The sequence below is a fragment of the Pteropus medius genome, unplaced genomic scaffold, assembly GCF_902729225.1.
Source record: "Pteropus medius unplaced genomic scaffold, Ma_sr-lr_union100, whole genome shotgun sequence".
Taxonomy (NCBI): domain Eukaryota; kingdom Metazoa; phylum Chordata; class Mammalia; order Chiroptera; family Pteropodidae; genus Pteropus; species Pteropus medius.
The window spans coordinates 2940664-2960001 of record NW_024352949.1 but is presented as its reverse complement, the minus strand read 5'-3'; positions in this window follow the sequence as shown (position 1 = coordinate 2960001).

Below are 19338 nucleotides of genomic sequence, written 5' to 3'. Positions count from 1 at the left end.
AAACATTCTTAAGCTGATACTACAAGGCCAGCATTAGCCTGACACTAAGGCCAGATAAGGACACTGCAAGAAAAGATGATCACAAGTCACTATCTCTGATAAATATAGAGGCAAAAATTTATTTAAAAAAATAAAATTCTAGAACACCTAAGTCCACATCACATTTAAAGGATCATATACCATGATCATGCGGGATATGTCCTAGGAATGCAAGAATAATTGAACATATACAAATCAAGAAACAATATACACTATGTTAGTAGAGTGAAAGGTAAAAAATATATAATCTTATCACTAGTTCAGAAAAATGTTTTATAAAATTCAACACCATTTAATGAGAGCTGGGGCTAGAAAAAACGTACCTCAAATAAGTAAGTTCATATATGGCAAACATACTTCAAACATCATACTCAATAAGACAAGGGTGCCCACTTTCTCTGAATTAATTCAACATGGTACTAGAAGCTGTAGCCAAAGAAGTTAGGCAGAAAAGTAAATAGAAGGCAACCAAATCAGAAAGGAAAATGTCAAATTATCTCTTCAGATGACAGAACAAATAAATAAATTCAGTAAATTTGCAGGATACAAAATCAACATACAAAAATTTCTATACCTAAACAACAAACTATCTGAAAAAGAAATAAAGAGAACAACACAATTTGCAATAACTGCAAACAATTAAATACCTAGGAATACATTTAACCAAAAAGGTAAAAGTCCTATACTCAGAAAATTATAAGACATTGAATAAAGAAATTTAAGATGATACAAATAAATAACAGTGTATATAGTGCTCATGGATAGGAAAAATTAACATTAATAAAATATCCATATAACACAAAGCAATCTATGGATTCAATACAATCTTTATCAAAATACCAATGTCATTTTTCACAGAACTAAAATAAGTAATCCTAAAATTTATATGGAGCCATAAAAAAAACCTTAATACCATGACGATTTTTAGAAGAAGGAACAAAATTGTAGGTATCATGCTACCTGATATCAAACTTTCTTCACGACTATAATAATGGTACAGGTATAAAAACAAAATAATATGGTACTGAAAGTAAAACAGACACATAGATCAATGGAACAGAATAGAGAGCCCAGAAGCAAACCCACAGCTATATGGTCATTTAATCTATGACAAAGGAGGCAAGACTATACAATGGAGTAAAGATAGTCTGTTCAATAAATGGTATTGAAAAAACTGGACAAATACATGCAAAAAAAAAATATGGAACTAGACCACCTTCTTACACCACATACTAGAATGAACTCAAAATGGATTAATGACTTAAATGTAAGACCTCCAAAAGCATAAAACTCCTAGAAGAAAACCGAGGCAGTAAAACCTTTGATATTGCTGTTAGTAAGACTTTTTTCCAATATATCTCCTTGGTCGAAGAAAGGAGAACAAAAAATAAACAAATGAGACTATATCAAACTAAAAAGTTTTGCACAGCAAAGGAAATCATTAAGAAATAAAAAGACTACTTACTGAATGACAGAAGATATTCACCAATAATATATCTGATAAGGGTTTAATATTCAAAATTTATTAGGTACTCAATATGTCTCAACATCAAACAAACAAACAAACAAACAAACAAACAATCCAATTGAAAATGGACAGAGAACCTGAATAGGCATTTCTCCAAAGAAGACATATGAATAGCTAATAGACATTTGAAAAGATGCTCATCATCACTAATCATCAGTAAAATGTAAATTAAAACCTTACACCTATCAGAATGACTATCATCAATAAATTAACCAACAAAAAGTGTTGGTGAGAATGTGAAGAAAAGGGAACCCTCGTGCACTGTTGGTGAGAATGCAAATTGGTGTGGCCGCTATGAAAAACTGTGGAGGTTCTTCAAAATATTAAAAATAGAACAACCTATGGCCCAGAAATCCCACTTCTGGCTATTTATCCAGAGAATTCCAAAACACTAATTCAAAAAGATATATGCACCCCTATGTTGACTACAGCACTATTTACAATAGCCAAGATATGGAAGAAAATGTCTTTTAATAGTCAATTGGATAAAGAAGAGGTGGTACAATATGCAATGGAGTAATACTCTGCTATAAAAAAGTACTATTCACTATGTATTGTGCCAGATGAATACTAATCAGAGGAAATCACTTTATAAATTATATAAATGTCTAACTAGTGTACTGTACACCTGAAACTAATATAAAGTAATATTAAATATCAACAGTAATTGAAAAATTAAAAAAGGGGAAAAAAAGGTGAGGGGGAATAAGAGATTGAAACTTCTAGGTATAAATCAATTAAGTCATGGGATTGTAGTATATAGCGTAGAAAATATAATCAATAATATTATGATTGCACTGTATGATGTCAGATGGTTGTTGGACTGGTCATGGTGATCACTTCTTTAGGAATATAGATGTTGAATAACTATGGCATACATCAGAAACTAATATAGTACTATATGTTAGCTATATTTTAATAAAAAATTTTAAATCAAAGAAAGTAGCGGATGACAATTTGCTATTCTGAGAACATGCATCTTATTCTATAAGGCATTTACACTCAGGTCTGCTTTATCCCTGAACAGTAGGCACTAAAATAAAGTATACTGACATTTTTTCAAAAGAAAGAAATTCCACATAATTACTGTGCATTATTTATAGAATGTGGATATTATAATGATTTTGCCTGGCCCTATGCATTGATTTCAAAATGAAACTATAATCATTATATTTTTTCTTCATTTTCAGATTCAATTAAAGTATTTTGTTGGAAACATCCAAATATAATAAAACTGCTTTTGAATATCCATTTAAGAAAAGGCATCCAAGTTGGAAAGAAAGAAATAAAATACCACTATTTGCAGATGACATAATATTTATATATAGAAAACCCTAAATACTACATAGAATAACTGTAAGAAAAAATAAACAAATTCAATAAAGTTGCAAGATACAAATCAATATGCAAAAATCTGTTTCATTTCTATAGACTAATAATAAACTATCAAAAGAAAATTAAAATCTCATTTATTACATCATAAAAAATAAAATACCTAGAAATAAATTTAAATAAGAAAATTAAAGAACTGTATATTGAAAACAATAAGATGTTAAATAAAAGAAGATTCAAATAAATAGAAATACATTTCGTGCTCAAAGATTTAAATAATCAATATTATTAAATTTCCATATTATACAAAGAATCTACAGATTCAATGCAATTTCTATCACAATTCCTATGGCATTTTTCTCATAAATAGAATCATCCTAAAATGTATATGGAACCACACACACACAAAAAAAAAACAATAGTTAAAACAATCTTGAGAAAGAAGAACAAAGATGAAAACATCAGACACCCTAATTTCAAACATTATAAAGCTATAATAATTAAAACAGTATGATATTGGCATGAAAACACACAGAGATCAATGAAACAGAATCAAGAGACCAGAAATAAATCCATATATATCTGGTCAACTAATTTATGACACAGAGACCAAGAATATACAATAGGGAAAGAAAGTCTCTTCAATAACTGGCATTGGGAAAACTCAACAGTCACATGCAAAAGAATGGAACTTGATCACTATCTTACACCAGACACAAATATTAACTTAAAGACTTGAACGTGAGAACTGAAACCATAAAATGCCTAAGAGAAAACATAGGCAGTAAACTCCTCAACATAGGATTTGGCATGTTTTAAAAATGTGACACCAAAAACAAAAGCAACAAAAGAAATATAAATAAGCATGAATCCATTAATCTAAAAAACTTCTACACAGCAAAAAAAAAAAAAATTAAAAGGTAACTTTTAATGCTGAGCATAAACATGCTTAACATTATTATCAGGGAAATGCAAATCAAAACCACAATGAGAATCACCTCACACTTGTCAGAATGGTTATCATCAAAAGGCCAAAAAAAAAAAGTGCTGGCAAGGATGTGGAGAAAATGGAACTGTTATGCATTATTGGTGGGAATGTAAATTGGTGCAGCCACTATGAAAAACAGTATGGAGTTTCCTCAAAAAATTAAAAATAGAACTATCATATAAACCAGCAATTCCATATTTAGTAATTTATACAAATAAAATGGAAACACTAACTAGAAAAGATATATGCAAATTCATGTTCATTGCATTATTTACAATAAACAAGACATGAAAGCAACCTAAGTGCCTGTTGATAGATGATTGGATAAAGATGTGGTACATGTGTACAGTGGAATATTACTCAGCTATAAAAAAGAATGAAATCTTGTCATTTGCACAGCATGGATGTACTTAGAGAGCATTATGCTAAATGAACTAAGTCAGATAGAGAAAGATACAGTGAACGAACTGGTAATTGTTAAAGGCGGGGGTGGGAGTTGGGGAAAATAGGTGAAAAGAGTCAAAAGGTAATAATTTAAAAATGTTAAATAATAAAACAAGAATGTCAGTCTATGGTCATGGCATCTGATCTTGGAAGCTAAGCAAGGTCAGGCCTAGTTAGTACTTGGATGGGAGACCATCTATAAAGACCAGGTGCTGTAGGCATAAAGAAAAAAACAAACAAAACTAGGAATGTCAGCTGGATTGATGGTATTTAATCTACACCCCTGGGTCCTACATGAGCTCCTGAGGAAAGCTTGGGGTTACAGAAAGATGAGAAGGAATCAGGGTTGGCAGTGACACATAAAAAATAATTTTAAAAAAGAAGTAAAGTATTTTTTTTTAATGAACAGAGAATGAAGAGAAAAATCAGTTGTGTAAACAGTCAATAAGAAACCAAGGTTGAATCCTACTACCCAAAACCTCATCACCACCTTCTCTCCGCAAATGCAAAGACCCTTATTGACATTGTCAGACTTTAACTCCTCAAAGGGAATTTTTTAAATTGGGACTATTCTATAAAAGCGAATTGACCTACTTATTTCTTCCTCCAAAGGACATTTGAGCACAGGTGTAATCAATTACATAGAAATGTATTTTTTTTATCATTATATCTTGTCAGCATAAGAATCTATGAGGGTGGACAAAGTCAAAGAATGCAAAATATGTTTCCATTTTTTAAAGAAAAATTAGGGAAATAAAAAGGAAGGCATTGTGCCTCCCTCAATTAACTCCTATTTTTTCTTTTGACTTCCAGAACAAGGATACTCCAACTATAGACACACACACACACACACACACACACACACACACACACACACACACAAATCCAAATATAATTATGGCTTTTTCTATATTCACTTTTCAATTTTTTCATATTTCTTTTAATTCTTTGCATTGTATATTTTGAAGCTCTCTTAAGTGTTGTATAAACATTTCTTCTTGATGAATCAACATGTTTATCATTATTAAATAACACTTTTTATCTCAATTAGTACTCTTTATCTTAAAATGTACTTCACTAATATTAATGTAGCCATAACAGGTTTCTTATGCTTTATGTTTGCATAATTCATATTTTTTCATCTTTTTTTCTTTCAAGTTACCAGCTTTGAGTTTAAAACCAGTCTTTGTATTTAAAGATACAGATTTTGGAGAGTTAACATTTACTTATGTGTTTTCTATTTGTTGCCTCACTTCTCTATGCTCCTTTTCTTCCTATTTAAACTTATTTAAATATTAATGTTATTATATTCTATTAGCTTTATTGGATTTTTAGTTATTTGTTTTATCATAATCTTAGCAATGTCCCTATATAAAATGTGCATTCTTAATTTGTTCTTCCTTAAAATTATACTATGTCATATTTACTGGACAAACCTAGTAATATAATTTCATTCATCTCCAATTCAATTTTTTCCTGTTATTTTTTCATAATTTTTCTTAAAGTATAAAAGTTACATTAAATAATCTTTGTTGCATTAAGCAATTTGTTATTTTGAAATTTTTAAAAAGAAAAAAATTGTATTTAATCATATAGTCACCATTTCTTATGTTCTTCATTAATTCTTTTTTATTAGTTTCAAGTATACAGTACATTGGTTAGACATTTATACAGTTTATGAAACAATCCCTCTGATTACTCTTTCTCCCCTCTGGCTCTACATCTAGCTATTATATTACTGCTGACTGCATTCCCTACCCCATGCTCCCTATCCCCGTGACCATCCATCAACTACTAATTTGTACTTCTTTAACACTTCACCACTTTCTCCTGCCCTCTCAGCCCCCTTCCCTCTGGCCATCAGCAGATTGTCCTCTACATTTGTGGGTCCATTTTTGATTAGTTTGTTCTTTTTGGTCCTTAGATTCCTTATATAAGTAAAATCATATGATATTTACCTTTTTCTGTCCTACTTATTTTGTTCAGCGTAATAACCTCTAGGTCCATCCATGTGATTGTAAATGGTAGGATTTCATTTTTTAATGGCTGAATAATATTCCATTGTATTTATTAACCATAACTTCTTTATCCAATCATCTGTTGATGGGCATTTAGGCTGCTTCCATATCTTGTAAATTGTGCTGCCATGAACATAGGGATGCATAGACCTTTACAAATTATTGTTTTGGTTTTCTTTGGATAAATATCCAGAAGTGCAATTGCTAGGTCAAAAGGCAGATCCATTTTAATTTTTGGAGAAACCACCAGACTGTTTTCCATAGTGACAATACCAATTTGCAATCCCACCAATAGTGTATGAAAGTTCCCTTTCCTCCACATCCTTGCCATCACTTGTTGTTCTTTGATTTATTGATGATAACCATTCTAAGAGGTGTGAGGTGATATCTCATTATGGATTTAATTTGCATTTCTCTGATGATTAGTGACATTGAGCATATTTTCATATGTCTATTGGTCATTTGTATTTCCTTTTTGGAGAAGTGTCTGTTCAGGTCTTCTTCCCATTTTTTAATTAGATTGTTTGCTTTTATGTTGTTGAGTTGTATGAGTTCTTTATATATTTTGTATATTATCCCTTATTAGATGTATCATAAGAGAATATCTTCTCCCATTCAGTAGGTTTTTCATTTTGTTGATGTTTTCCTTTGCTATGCAAAAACTTTTTGGCTGAATGTAGTCCTATTTGTTTATTTTTTTTTCTTTTGTTTCCCTTACCCCAGGAGATATATCCAGAAAGAAATTACTAGTAGCAATATCAAAGAGATTACTGCCTATGTTTTCTTCCAAATGTTTTATTGTTTTGGGTCTTACATTTAAGTCTTTAATCCATTTTGAGCCTATTTTTGTATATGGTGTAAAAAGTTGGTCCACTTTAATATTTTTGCATGTATCTGTCCAATTTTCCCAACACTATTTCTTCATTAATCTTGATGGTCAAAATTTTCATTTAAATTTTGAAAGAAAGAATTTTGAGTGAGATTTTTATTTTTCTTTCATTATATTTTCTATTATCTTCTGACATACAAATTTTTGATAAAAAATTAGGAGACATTTATAACTTTGTTTTCCATATATAATGTCTTATTTTCTCTGCATTTTTAAATTTTGTGTTTATTTTAATAACATTCTTAAGTTTTAATATACAAAATAAAATAAACTGAACGTATTTAAAATTCACGAATTTGTTAACATTGACAAATTGTCAAATTCTGACATGTATAGAACTGTGCAATATATTCCATTATCTTCTAATATTTTTGTGTGCTTCTATATTCCTTCTCTTTAATTCATCTCTGCCTCCCAATAGATTTCTCAGAGTAACCTTCATTTGATTTATTTTATTACATATTATTTTGTACTTTCTAGAGATACAAATGACAGGAAATGTATAATATGCATTTTTTTAATCTGTCTTCTTTCACTCAGCATGATTATTATGAGATTCATCGATGTTGTGTTATAAATAGTTCATTCTTTTTATTACTGGATAATATGCAAGTGTACAAATATATCAAGTCAAATTTGATCATTCATTCATCAGCTATTAGGCAACTAGTTCATAAGTTTTAACAAACAAAGCTGCTATGAACATTTTTGCACGATGCTTTTGTTTGGAAACATGCTTTTATTTCTCTTCAATAAATATCTATGAATGGAATGGCTAGACAATATAATAGATGTATATTTACCTATTTAAGAAACTGCCAAATTTATACTTAAAATGGTGCATCATGTTGTGTTCCCAGTAGCAGTGCAGTAGAGTTTCATTTGCTCCACAATCTTGCCAACACTCAGTATGGTCAGTCTCTTTAATATTAACTATTCTAATTGGTGAGTAGTGGTGTATCATGTTTTTGAAATCCACATTTCCATAATGACTAATGATTTGAGCATCTTTTATGTAATTATTTGTCATGTTCATGTCTTTTTCGATGTAGTGTCTGACTGTTCAAAACTTTGCCCATTTTTCAGGTTTTCTGTTTTATTATTAAGGCATAACTAAGAGATACTGTTGGTTTAATTCCAGACCACTGCAAATTAAGTAAATATTTCAATAAAGAGAGTCACACAATTTTTGGTTTCCCAGTGCATTAAATTTATGTTTATACTATACTGTAGTCTATTAAGTGTACAATAGCATGGTGTCTAAAATATATATGTACCTTAATTTTAAAAAATACTTTATTACTAGAATTTACTAATGACCATCTAAGCCATTAGCAAGTTCTAATCTTTTTTGCTATGCAAATATTTTGTCTCAGTGTTGATGAAAACACAATATCTGCAATACACAATAAAGCAAATTGCAACAAAATGAAGTATGCTGGTCATTGTATTTTGAGAGTTCTTCATGTATTTGGAAACAAGTCTTTCATATTATATATGATTTGCAGATGTATTCTTCTAGTGTGTGGCTTGAATTTTCATTCTCTTAAAAGTATTTGTCAATAAGTAAGCAGAATGAATCTTAATCTAAACATCTAACCATATCCAAAAATCAATGCAAAAGTTATCAGAAACCTAATATAAATCTCAAAAACATAATATTTATAAACATAACATTCATAAAACATAGGAGAAAACCTTTATGACCTTGGGTTATGCAAAAGTTCTTAGTTGTAAAATACAAAACATAATTTATAAAAAAGAAGACTTTGACAAATTAGACTTATAACTAAGATTCATTCTGTTTACTTATGGATATTAAATTGTTTCATTACTATTTGTTAAAAAGATGATTCTTTCCTCATTGAATTAACTTTGTAACTTTGTTGAAAACAAATTGTGTGGATCTAACTTAGATTCTCAATTCTGTTCCATTGATCTCTTTGTCTGTCTTTATACCAGTACCACAATGTCTTGACTACCACAGCTTTATTTTAAGCTTTAAAATCAGGCAGTTCTACAGTTTTGTTTCTGGCAGGATGGCAAATCTGATCTTGCCTGAAATGAAACTCTAACTCCTCACAAAATATTGGAACATAGAATTTTCCTATAACCTTCATCTAGTTTCCCTAAGGTTAACATTCTAAATAACCATACAAGAAGTTAGCACTGATACATTACTATTAACCAAATACAGACTTTATTCTGATTTCACATTTTTTTCACTATTACTCTTTTACTGTTCCAGAATCCAATCCAGAACACCACATTTTATTTAGGCATCATGACTCTTTAGTCTCCTCCAGTCTATAGAATTTTTTCCCAGAATATTCTTGGTTCTCATGACTGACAGTTTTAACCAATATCGTTCAGGTAATTTGTAGAAGTTTTCTCAATTTTGCATGATCTGGCATCTTCTCTTGATTAGGCTAGGTTTCTGGATTTTTGTAAAGAATACCACAAAGATGAATGCCCTTCATATTTCATTATATCAGGAGGTCCAGGATAGCATCAGGACTTATTAATGGTGATGTTTATTTTACATTGATCACTTGATTAAAGATGGTGTCTGCCAGGGTTCTCTATTACAAAGTTATTAGTTCTCCGTTTATATACTTTATTTTTTGAAAGTGAATCTTTAAGTCCAGCCCATACTCAAGAGAGAAGAATTAAGATTCATTTCTGTGAAAGGGATATATTTATCCTATATCATTCTGAATACTTCAAGAAGAATCTCGACTCAATATATCTATTTTCTCAATCATTTTATATGACTAAAAACCTATGTTTTGTTTTTTTTTATACTTTCGGTATCCTGGTTGATATTTTAATTTTCTTTTTCTTTTTCTTTTCATTATTTTTAATGGACAATTTTATGGGCATTGTCAAGTGTATAGAGTCACTAATCTGCCACCCAGATACCATGCAACAGTTCCATTACTTTCAAAATTCTCTGTGTACTCTTTGCATTCAACTATTTCTATCTTTGGTTTCATTCTAAGTTTTTAGATAGAATATCAATAAGATAAATAAATTAAAAAATTAGAAAATTTGACTTCATAAAATTTTAAACTTTTGCTCTAAGACAAGCCAAAGATTGAGAGAAATATTTGCAAATCACATAAAAGATGAATAACTTGTATCCAGATACATAAAGAAATGTTAAAACTAAAGAATAAAGATGTCAGAAGACTCAAATATACATTTAATCATAGAAGATAAATAGATGACAAATAAGAGTAAAGAAAAATCCAAATTTTAACTACAGTAAAAAGCTACCACACAACTTTTAGAATCATTAATCTAAAAATAAATTCAAAATTTGATATTATTAAATGGTGACAAAGATATGGGGGCACAGGAACTCTCATACATAGATGGCGGTAGGAAAAAATGGTACAGTCACTCTGGAAAATAGTTTGGCAGTTTTTTATATAGGTAAACATATCTGACCATATGACCCAGCAATCCCACCCTTAAGTATTTACCCAAGTGAATTGAAACTTGTGTACACACACACACACACACACACACACACACACACATAAATCTATACTATTATTTCTACTAGAAAGCTTTTCCCTTCTAGCAAAGTAATATTAATCTATAGCAATGTAATTTTCTAAGTTTACTTTTAAAATTTTTATTAAGTTCAAATAAACTATGTATGTATATTTAACGATATTTCTTCAAATTTTCACCTAATATTTCATATAAAGATACCTCAATTTATCCAATTTTTTAAACTTTAATTAGCATAGTTTATTTACTCTTTAACTGCATTCTAATTTTATTATTTACATATTTATTTATACTTGTTATATGCGATACCTAATTGTTCAAAAATTAAACTTAGATTTTTAAATTATTTAAATGATTAAACTTCTTTGCTACTTTTTAAAATATATAAAAATAAAAACATAAAGTGAATTTTATAATAAAAATATTTATTTATTTTTATTTTAATGTTTTATTAAATTCCACATAACACAAATATTATTCCAATATGCAATCATTACTTAAATAATTATTAGTAAAATATTTTTATCCATTTCTTTGTATTAAGTCATATTTACAGGATATCTTTATGTGTACTAGTCACATTTCAAGTGCTTAATATCCACATTAAGCTAGTAACTATTGTACAGGACTACAGTGCTCTAGACTTTTCAGCAGCAATGGCACAATTATCAGTCTCTCTTTGAGCATTCTCCTTTTATAATTTAGAATCTCCTAGTTTTTATTCTGCCTTCCTACCTCTCCTACTTCTTGGCTACTCTTCTTCTTCTTTAAGGCCTTTCTCTATCTTCTCTTTGTAGCCTATCCTTGATCGAACTACCAATTCCAGTGGCTTTCTATCAAAATACTGCTGACTCCCACATTCTCTGTCCAAAGCAGGCCTCTCCTCTTAACTTCAGACTCTTATTTCCAAATACAATTCTAATTCCCCACCACTTCTCACTCTATTATGCCTGAACATGGCCCTTAAGGTGACATAATCTAGTGCCTACCTAATTGTTCTTCTCTTCCCCTAGCTTGCTGGGCACTTGTTACTCTGGCATTTTTTCATTTCTTAAATCACATTGAGGTTGATCCTGTCTCAGTGTCTTTGCACAAGTTATTTTGTTTGGTTGTTGTTGTTGTTATTATTATTATTGTTACTATTATTATTATTATTATTATGAAACAATCAACTCTACTTTTCTTTGTCTAAATTTGGTTGGGTAAGTAAAAATAATATTTCAGTTCATGTCAACTTTATTTAAAACAGAGAAAATCAGCATTAGCTTCTCAACAGAACTCCACAGCAGTATCCCTTTTTAAAAACACATATAGACATTCGAGCTCCATCCCAAGAGATTCTTCATCAGTAAATCTGTAAAGAGGCACAGGAATTTTCAATAACAGAGTTTTTATTTTACTCTCATCTACAATTAGGGTTAAGAACCACCTGGTGATCTTGTGATATATTTCTTTTGTATAACAAATGGTTATGTATCAATTATTATAAAAGTAATAAAAATATAGAGAAGTTTTTCCTCTATGGACAAAATAGTGAACAAATGGAATTAATGTCAATAATTCTATCTATCCAGATGTGTGTGTATTTCAAATTATCTGCTTTTGTTCATAGAAAACCTTATTAAAAGATTTGTCTACATTTTCTCCATTTGCTCATCTTTAAAAATCTCATCTATCCATTCCAATCAAACTTTTCCCTTGCCCCCCACCCCAGATTTTGTGCTTTATGGTTGTCAGAGTTCTTCATATTGTGACATCTGATGATGCGCATCAGCAACATTCATTATAGTTGACATCTCCTTCATTCCTGAAGCACTGTATTTTCTTTGCTCTAGGTATGCTACATGTTATTGGTGTTTCTCCTACCTCACTATACTTACTCTCATCACCTTTCTTGTTGTTCTCCCTCAACTGAATTTCCAAAACCTGGAGCATTGCAAGTTTTATACATATTTTCTCTAATCTAACTCTAGACTCTCTCCATAAGGTCTCCTCCACTCCCTTGTCATTAAACATTATTTATATGTCAGTGGCTCCCAAGCCCATTCTTTTTTCTTGAGCTCTACTCAAGATATCCAAGGCTGCCTACTTGAATATTTCATAGGCATCTCAAATTTAGCATTCATACACACACATGCACAATTATTGATCTTTTTCCTTTACAATTTTTTTCTTTATATATAAGAATAGAATCCAAGTGCTTAAGTCCCAACTTATAGTTTCTCCACCTCTCATCTCTCAAATGCAATTCATTTACTCTTTTCTAACTGGTCTCTACAGTACGGTATGGAAACACATGATTCTCTGTATTGCCATTGCTTCCACAGTTTAAATCACCATAATTTTCCTGCATTTCTGAAGAACCCGCCTTAATGTTTTCCCTGATACAATTTTGGAATCTTGCTAGTCATCCCACAGTGTTAAAACATGAGTCATGTTATGACATTCCCCACTTTAAAACTCTCCAATGCAATTTTGTTGAATTTGTGATAAAATTATCCCTTTTTATCTACAATATCTTAAATGGTTTATGCCCTGCCTAAACTACCAATCATCATGTCTTACCATTTCCTTTTTGGTTTAGTAAGTGGACATCTTTTTTGCTAAATGTGATGAGTTTGTCCTATTGCAAGCCCTCACCTTTACTACTACCTATTCCTAAAATATTTTTTCCTCAGCTCAAATATCTCTTGCTCAGAGAAGCACTAATCCTCGATAACCTAACTTAGGTAGTGTCTAGTCTTGTACTTATCTCTATCGTGTCACTCTATTTTATTTTCCTTATAAAAATACCACTATCTGAAAGGCAGATCCAAGATGGTGAAATAGGTGGATTCTGAGACAACAGCATCCTGAGAGACAACTGAGGAACAATTGAACAGCTTCTGCAAAACAAACAACAAAGAAACTTCATAGAGAGGATTAGGAAACCATGAGAGCTCTTTAGAAGTTGAGGAAATTTTCCAGGCATGAAAAAAACAAAAACAAAAACAGTGGCCATGATTGTTTAAATTTCCTCTGCTCTTGAATAGAGATGGGAGCTCTATCCAGGTTCTCTGGCCAACTTTGAGGTCCCATGTAGTATGTGCCAAACCAGCCCTCCTGGAGCTAGATTCAGCAGGAAAAGAATGGTGCTATAGCACATGTACATACCCCCCATACAGAGATCGATTCAGTAGGTGTGACAGGGCCCTATTGCACACATCTACCAAGCTACACACACAAAAAAGCTCCCCTTCCCAGAGAGAGTGTGGAACTAGCAACACACTGCAGTATCTGCATGCAGGGATGCCTCATCCAGAGAAAGAGTGTAGATAGTGGAGAGTGGCAATGCACATATATAGGACAGACCCTCCCAGAAAAAGAGTGAAACTAGTAAGGTGCTGCTGTGAGTACATAAGGCTGCCCTGCCCAGAGAAAGTGTGAAACAAACAAAGTACTGCAGTGTGAGCATAATGGATAGCCCTAATTGGATTTAAAGAGCAAGGAGACACACATACAACCGGCTGCTCAGCCCAAATTTACTTCTTCCAGCTGGGTGACACACCAGACACTGCTCTTGTCCGACCCAAGCATAACTTACCTGACAAAACCATCTAGCACACATTCTACACAGAAGTCACTTTCTCAGGATTAGAAAAGATAGCTACTTCATCTATCTCACAGGAACAAACACAGAAAGTCAAAGAAAATAAGAAGGCAGAAGAATATGTCCCACATAAAGAAACAAGAAAAAAAAAAAACCTAAGAAAAACTCTAATGAAACAGAAATAAGTAAATTGCCTGATAAAAAATTCAGAGACATGGTCAAGAAACTTGAGAGTACAAAAGAGAAACTCAAGGAGAACTTCAACAAAGAATTATAAAATATAATTTAAAAAATAATCAGAGATGAAAAATACAATAACTAAAGAATCCATTAGAAGAAGTTAATTAAGCAAATTAGTTTATACAGAAGAGTGGATTAGTATGCTAAAAGACAGAATAGTGGACATTACTCAGAACAGCCAAAAATAATAAAATGAATTTTAAAAAATTTAGATAGTATGAGAAACCTCTGTGCTCTAACATTTGTATTATAGGGTTTGTAGAAAGAGAAAAGAGAAAGGGGCACAAAGTATATTTGTAGAAGTAATGGCTAAAAACTTTCCTAATCTGGAGAAGAAAACAGATATCTAGGTCCAGGAAGCATGGAGAACTTCAAAGATAATGAACTCAAAGAGGTTAACACCAAGACATATTGCAATTAAAAGGTAAAATATTAAGGATAAAGAAACAATTTGAAGGCAGCAAGAAGAAAACAAGTCATAGACAAGGAAAACCCCATAAGGCTATTGTCTGATTTCTCAGGAGCAACTTTACAGGGCAGAAGAGAGTAGCAAAAAATATGTAAAGGTTTAAAAAAAATGAATCTATAACCTAGAATGATATATTCAGCAATGTTATCATTCAGAATTGAAGAAGAGATAGTCTTCTAGATAAGCAAAAACTAAAGGAGTTTACAACCATTAAATTAGCTTTACAAGAAATGATAAATGATCTTTGTGTAGAAAAGAAAAGGCCATAAACAGAAATAAGAAAACACAGTAAAGAAAAAAACTCTCACTGGTGAAAACAAATTTATATAAACAGAGTTAATCAACTACTTAAGAAGCTTACGTAAAGGTTAGTCGGCAAAAGTAGCAAAACTAATTATAACTACAGTAAATAGGAGATACACAAAACAAAAATATATAAAATATGATATCAAAAACAAAGAATGAATGAGGGAGTAAAATGTAGTGCTTTTAGAATGCATTTGAAATAAATGCCTATCAGTTTAAAATAAACTGTTCTAGATATAGATGGGATATACATAAACCTCAGGGTAACCACAAGCCAAAAATCTAATAAAATATATACAAAAATTAGAAGTGATGTCAGTATCACAGCAGTGTGAGAAGACCTCCAGATCTCAACTCTTGAAGTTACAAGTTGAACAGCTATAATTCAACGAATGATTCCTCACTCGACACACAGGCACTTCTGAAAGATCTGTGCATTGAAACATCCGGAGGTGGTCATATGGGAGCAAGCAGGGGAGGTAGAACAGGAGAAGAACAGAGACAGGTGTTGCAGTCTCAGTCTAAGGCTTGCTGTGACCCCAGCCAACACAACAGCAGTGAATGATCGGGGTGCAATCCCCACTGGACAGATCAGAAAGGCAGAGACAACAATCCAGCCTGAATGGCCAGTACACATCGAGGCTGAGCACAAGGTCAGTGACAGAGAAGCAGTGCAAAGGGTGGCAGTGGTCAAAACCCTGCCATCATCAGACAAATAAAGCCACAGAAATCTACCTCCTCCTCTCCTTTCTATGGCCCAACCATTACAACTCTCACTCAGCAGATCACTAAGGAATAGAAGCAACTTTCCAGCCCAAGTGGGCTGCATTCACTGCGGTTGAACCTATTTGAAAGAACAGAACCAGACACACAATCTCTTTTCTACCTGCCTATTATTCCCTACTCATCATGATGGAGCCTGGTAGAGGTAGATGAGACAATTTAGAGAGAGTGGCACATCTGCCTGCTCTGGCTACAAGAATATGGTACCAGGAACACACAAACTAAGAGAACCCATAGACAGCCACATCCCACCACAGGGGTTATAGCCTGAGACCAAAACAGCCTGCTCATAAAGAGGACTCTCATCTCTTTAGGAATATGAGACATTTTCCAGGTTGAAGGGACACTGCCCAACAGAAATCCCAGAATTCCCAGTAGTGCAGGTACGAGAAAACAAAAACGTGTACTATAATACCACTTAATGTCAAACAAAAGAATGACCTGTACTTATCAACCTGCTAAACAGTTAAAGGAGACAGTACTTAAAAAAAAAAAAAAAAAAAAAAAAAAGAGAAGAAGATTTCATTCCTGCAAATGTCCAGACAGAAAAATAATCTATCAAGTATCATAATAACGAAAGTAAAAAGGTAGAAAGTTCAGAAAGAAAATTAAAAATCTCCATGCAATAAACTAAAAGACATGGAAGACTGTGATTTAAATGACAGAGAGTTCAAGATTGCAATTCTTAAAAACCTCAATAATATCTAAAAACAAAAACAAAAATTCAGAAAAGCAGTTCAACGAGATCAGGAATAAAATCAACAAACAAAAGGAGTACTTTACCAAAGAGATTTAAACATTAAAAAAAAAAAATATGGAGCTGAAGAACTCAATCAATGAGATGAGGAATGAATTAGATAGCTTAAAAAATAAAGCAGACCAGATGGAGTAAAGAGTTAGTGACACTGAAGATAGAAATCCAGTAATAACTCAAGTGGAAGAACAGAAAGAATGACAGTGAAAATATCAATAAAAGAACCATATAAGAACTACCTGACACCATTAGAAAGAACAATATAAAAATAATGGGGAAAGAAGAAGAGGAGGAGAGGGAGAAAGGAACAGAAAGTCTATTTAGACAAATAATTGATGAGAACTTCCCAAACATAATGAAAGAGCTGGACTCTTAAATCCAAGAAGGTAACAGAATACCTAATGATCTCAGTGCAAAACAACCTTCTTCAAGAGGCATGGTATTAAACTATAAAAGGTTAGTGACAAAGAAAAAATTCTCAAAGCAGCCATGGAAAAGAAGATGGTAACCTATAAAGGAAATCTCATTAGGTTATCTTTGGCTTTTTAAGCAGAAAGCTTACAATCTAAGAGAGAGTAGATTCAAACTTCAAAATATTAAAAGTCAGAAATCAGCAGCCGAGAATAACATATCCAACAAAGTTATCTTTTTTAAATATGATGGATAAATAAAGTCTTTTCCAAACAGAAGCTGACGAAATTTTCACCACAAGACTTACATTATAAGAAATGCTTAAAGAAACTTCTACATGAAACAAAATGCAAAAGCATACAAAATTGCCAGTAATATGACAGACAGATACATGAAATTGCAACTCTTGTTAGAATAGGGTATTAGACACTTAAACACAACATAAATGTTAAAGGAGGTAAAACATTTAAAAAATAAGACAATAGCTACTGCAATTTGGAAATAAATACACAGCATAAAAAGGAATTTGTGACAACAAAAGACACTAAAGGGCAGTAGAGAAAGGACTGAACTTGCACAGTCCTTTCAGAAGTCCAATCAGAAGAAAAAAGACTATTGTGGGTATAATTTCTTTTTTTTTTTCTAAAAATTAATGGTTCTACAAAACAAAAATAAACCCACATGTATATAGGCAACTAATTTTTGACAAAAGAGACAAAAAATAGAATGGAGAAAGAAAGCCTCTTCGATAAATGGTGTTGGAAAAATTGAAAAGCTACATGCAAAGAATTAAACTAGACTGCTTTTTGACATCATACACAGAAATTAACAAAATGGATAAAAGACAAATATAAAATCTAAAAATAAAATGCATAGAAAAAAGCATAACTACTAAATTTATGGACTTTGATCTTAGAATGCTATGAATTTGACCTCAAAGTCAAAGGAAGTAAAAGCAAATATAAAGGAATGGATCTATATTAGTGTAAAATTTTCTGTGCAGCAAAAGAAGCCATTAATGAAACAAAAAGAAAACCAATATAATGGGAGAAAATATTTGCAAACAATACTTTCAATAAGGAGCTAATACTTAAAATATAAAAAGAATTCATATAACTCAATGACAACAATAAAAAAAACAATCAATCCAAGTTAAAAAATGGGCAGAGGACTTGAACAGACACTTTTCCCAAGAAGACATGCAAATGTCTAAAAGATATGTGAAAAGATGATCAACTTCACTAGCTAACAGGAAAATGAAAATTGAAACCACAATGAGATAACAACACCTCACACCTGTTAGAATGGATATTATCAACAAGGCAAGAAGTAACAAGTATTGGAGAAGATGTGGAAAAAAAAAACATACACTGCCAGTTGGAATGTAAATTTGTGCAGCCATTATGTAAAACATTATGGAATTTTCTCAAAAAATTATGAATAGAGATACCGTATGGAACCAGCAATTTCTCTTCTGATTATCTACCCCCAAATTTTTAAAACACTTATTCATAAAATATATATGTTCCTAGATTTATGTAGCATTATTCGCAGTAACTAAGACATGAAAACAACATAATTTTTCTTCAATGAATGATGGGATAAAGATGTTTTACATATATACAAAATACTACTTAGCCATGAGAAAAGATAAAATGCTACCATTTGTGACAAGGTGAATGGATCTTGAGAGTATTATGCTAAGCCATATAAATAGATAGATATAAATAGATAAGAACCATATAATTTCACTCGTATGTGGGATATATAGTGATGGATGGAAACTAGAATTTGATTGGGGGGAGGGGTGAGCATACAATGCAATATTTAGATGATGTATTATAGAATTGTACACTTGAAACTTCTATAATGTTTTAAACATTGCCACCCTAATAAATTTAATATAAAATGCAATAAAGAGAAAAGAATGCAAACAAAATACTAAAGAAATCAGCAAATAAAAAGAAAAGTGATCAAGAATAGAATAAAGAAACAAAGAAGTAAAACAATAAAAAAATAATTAACA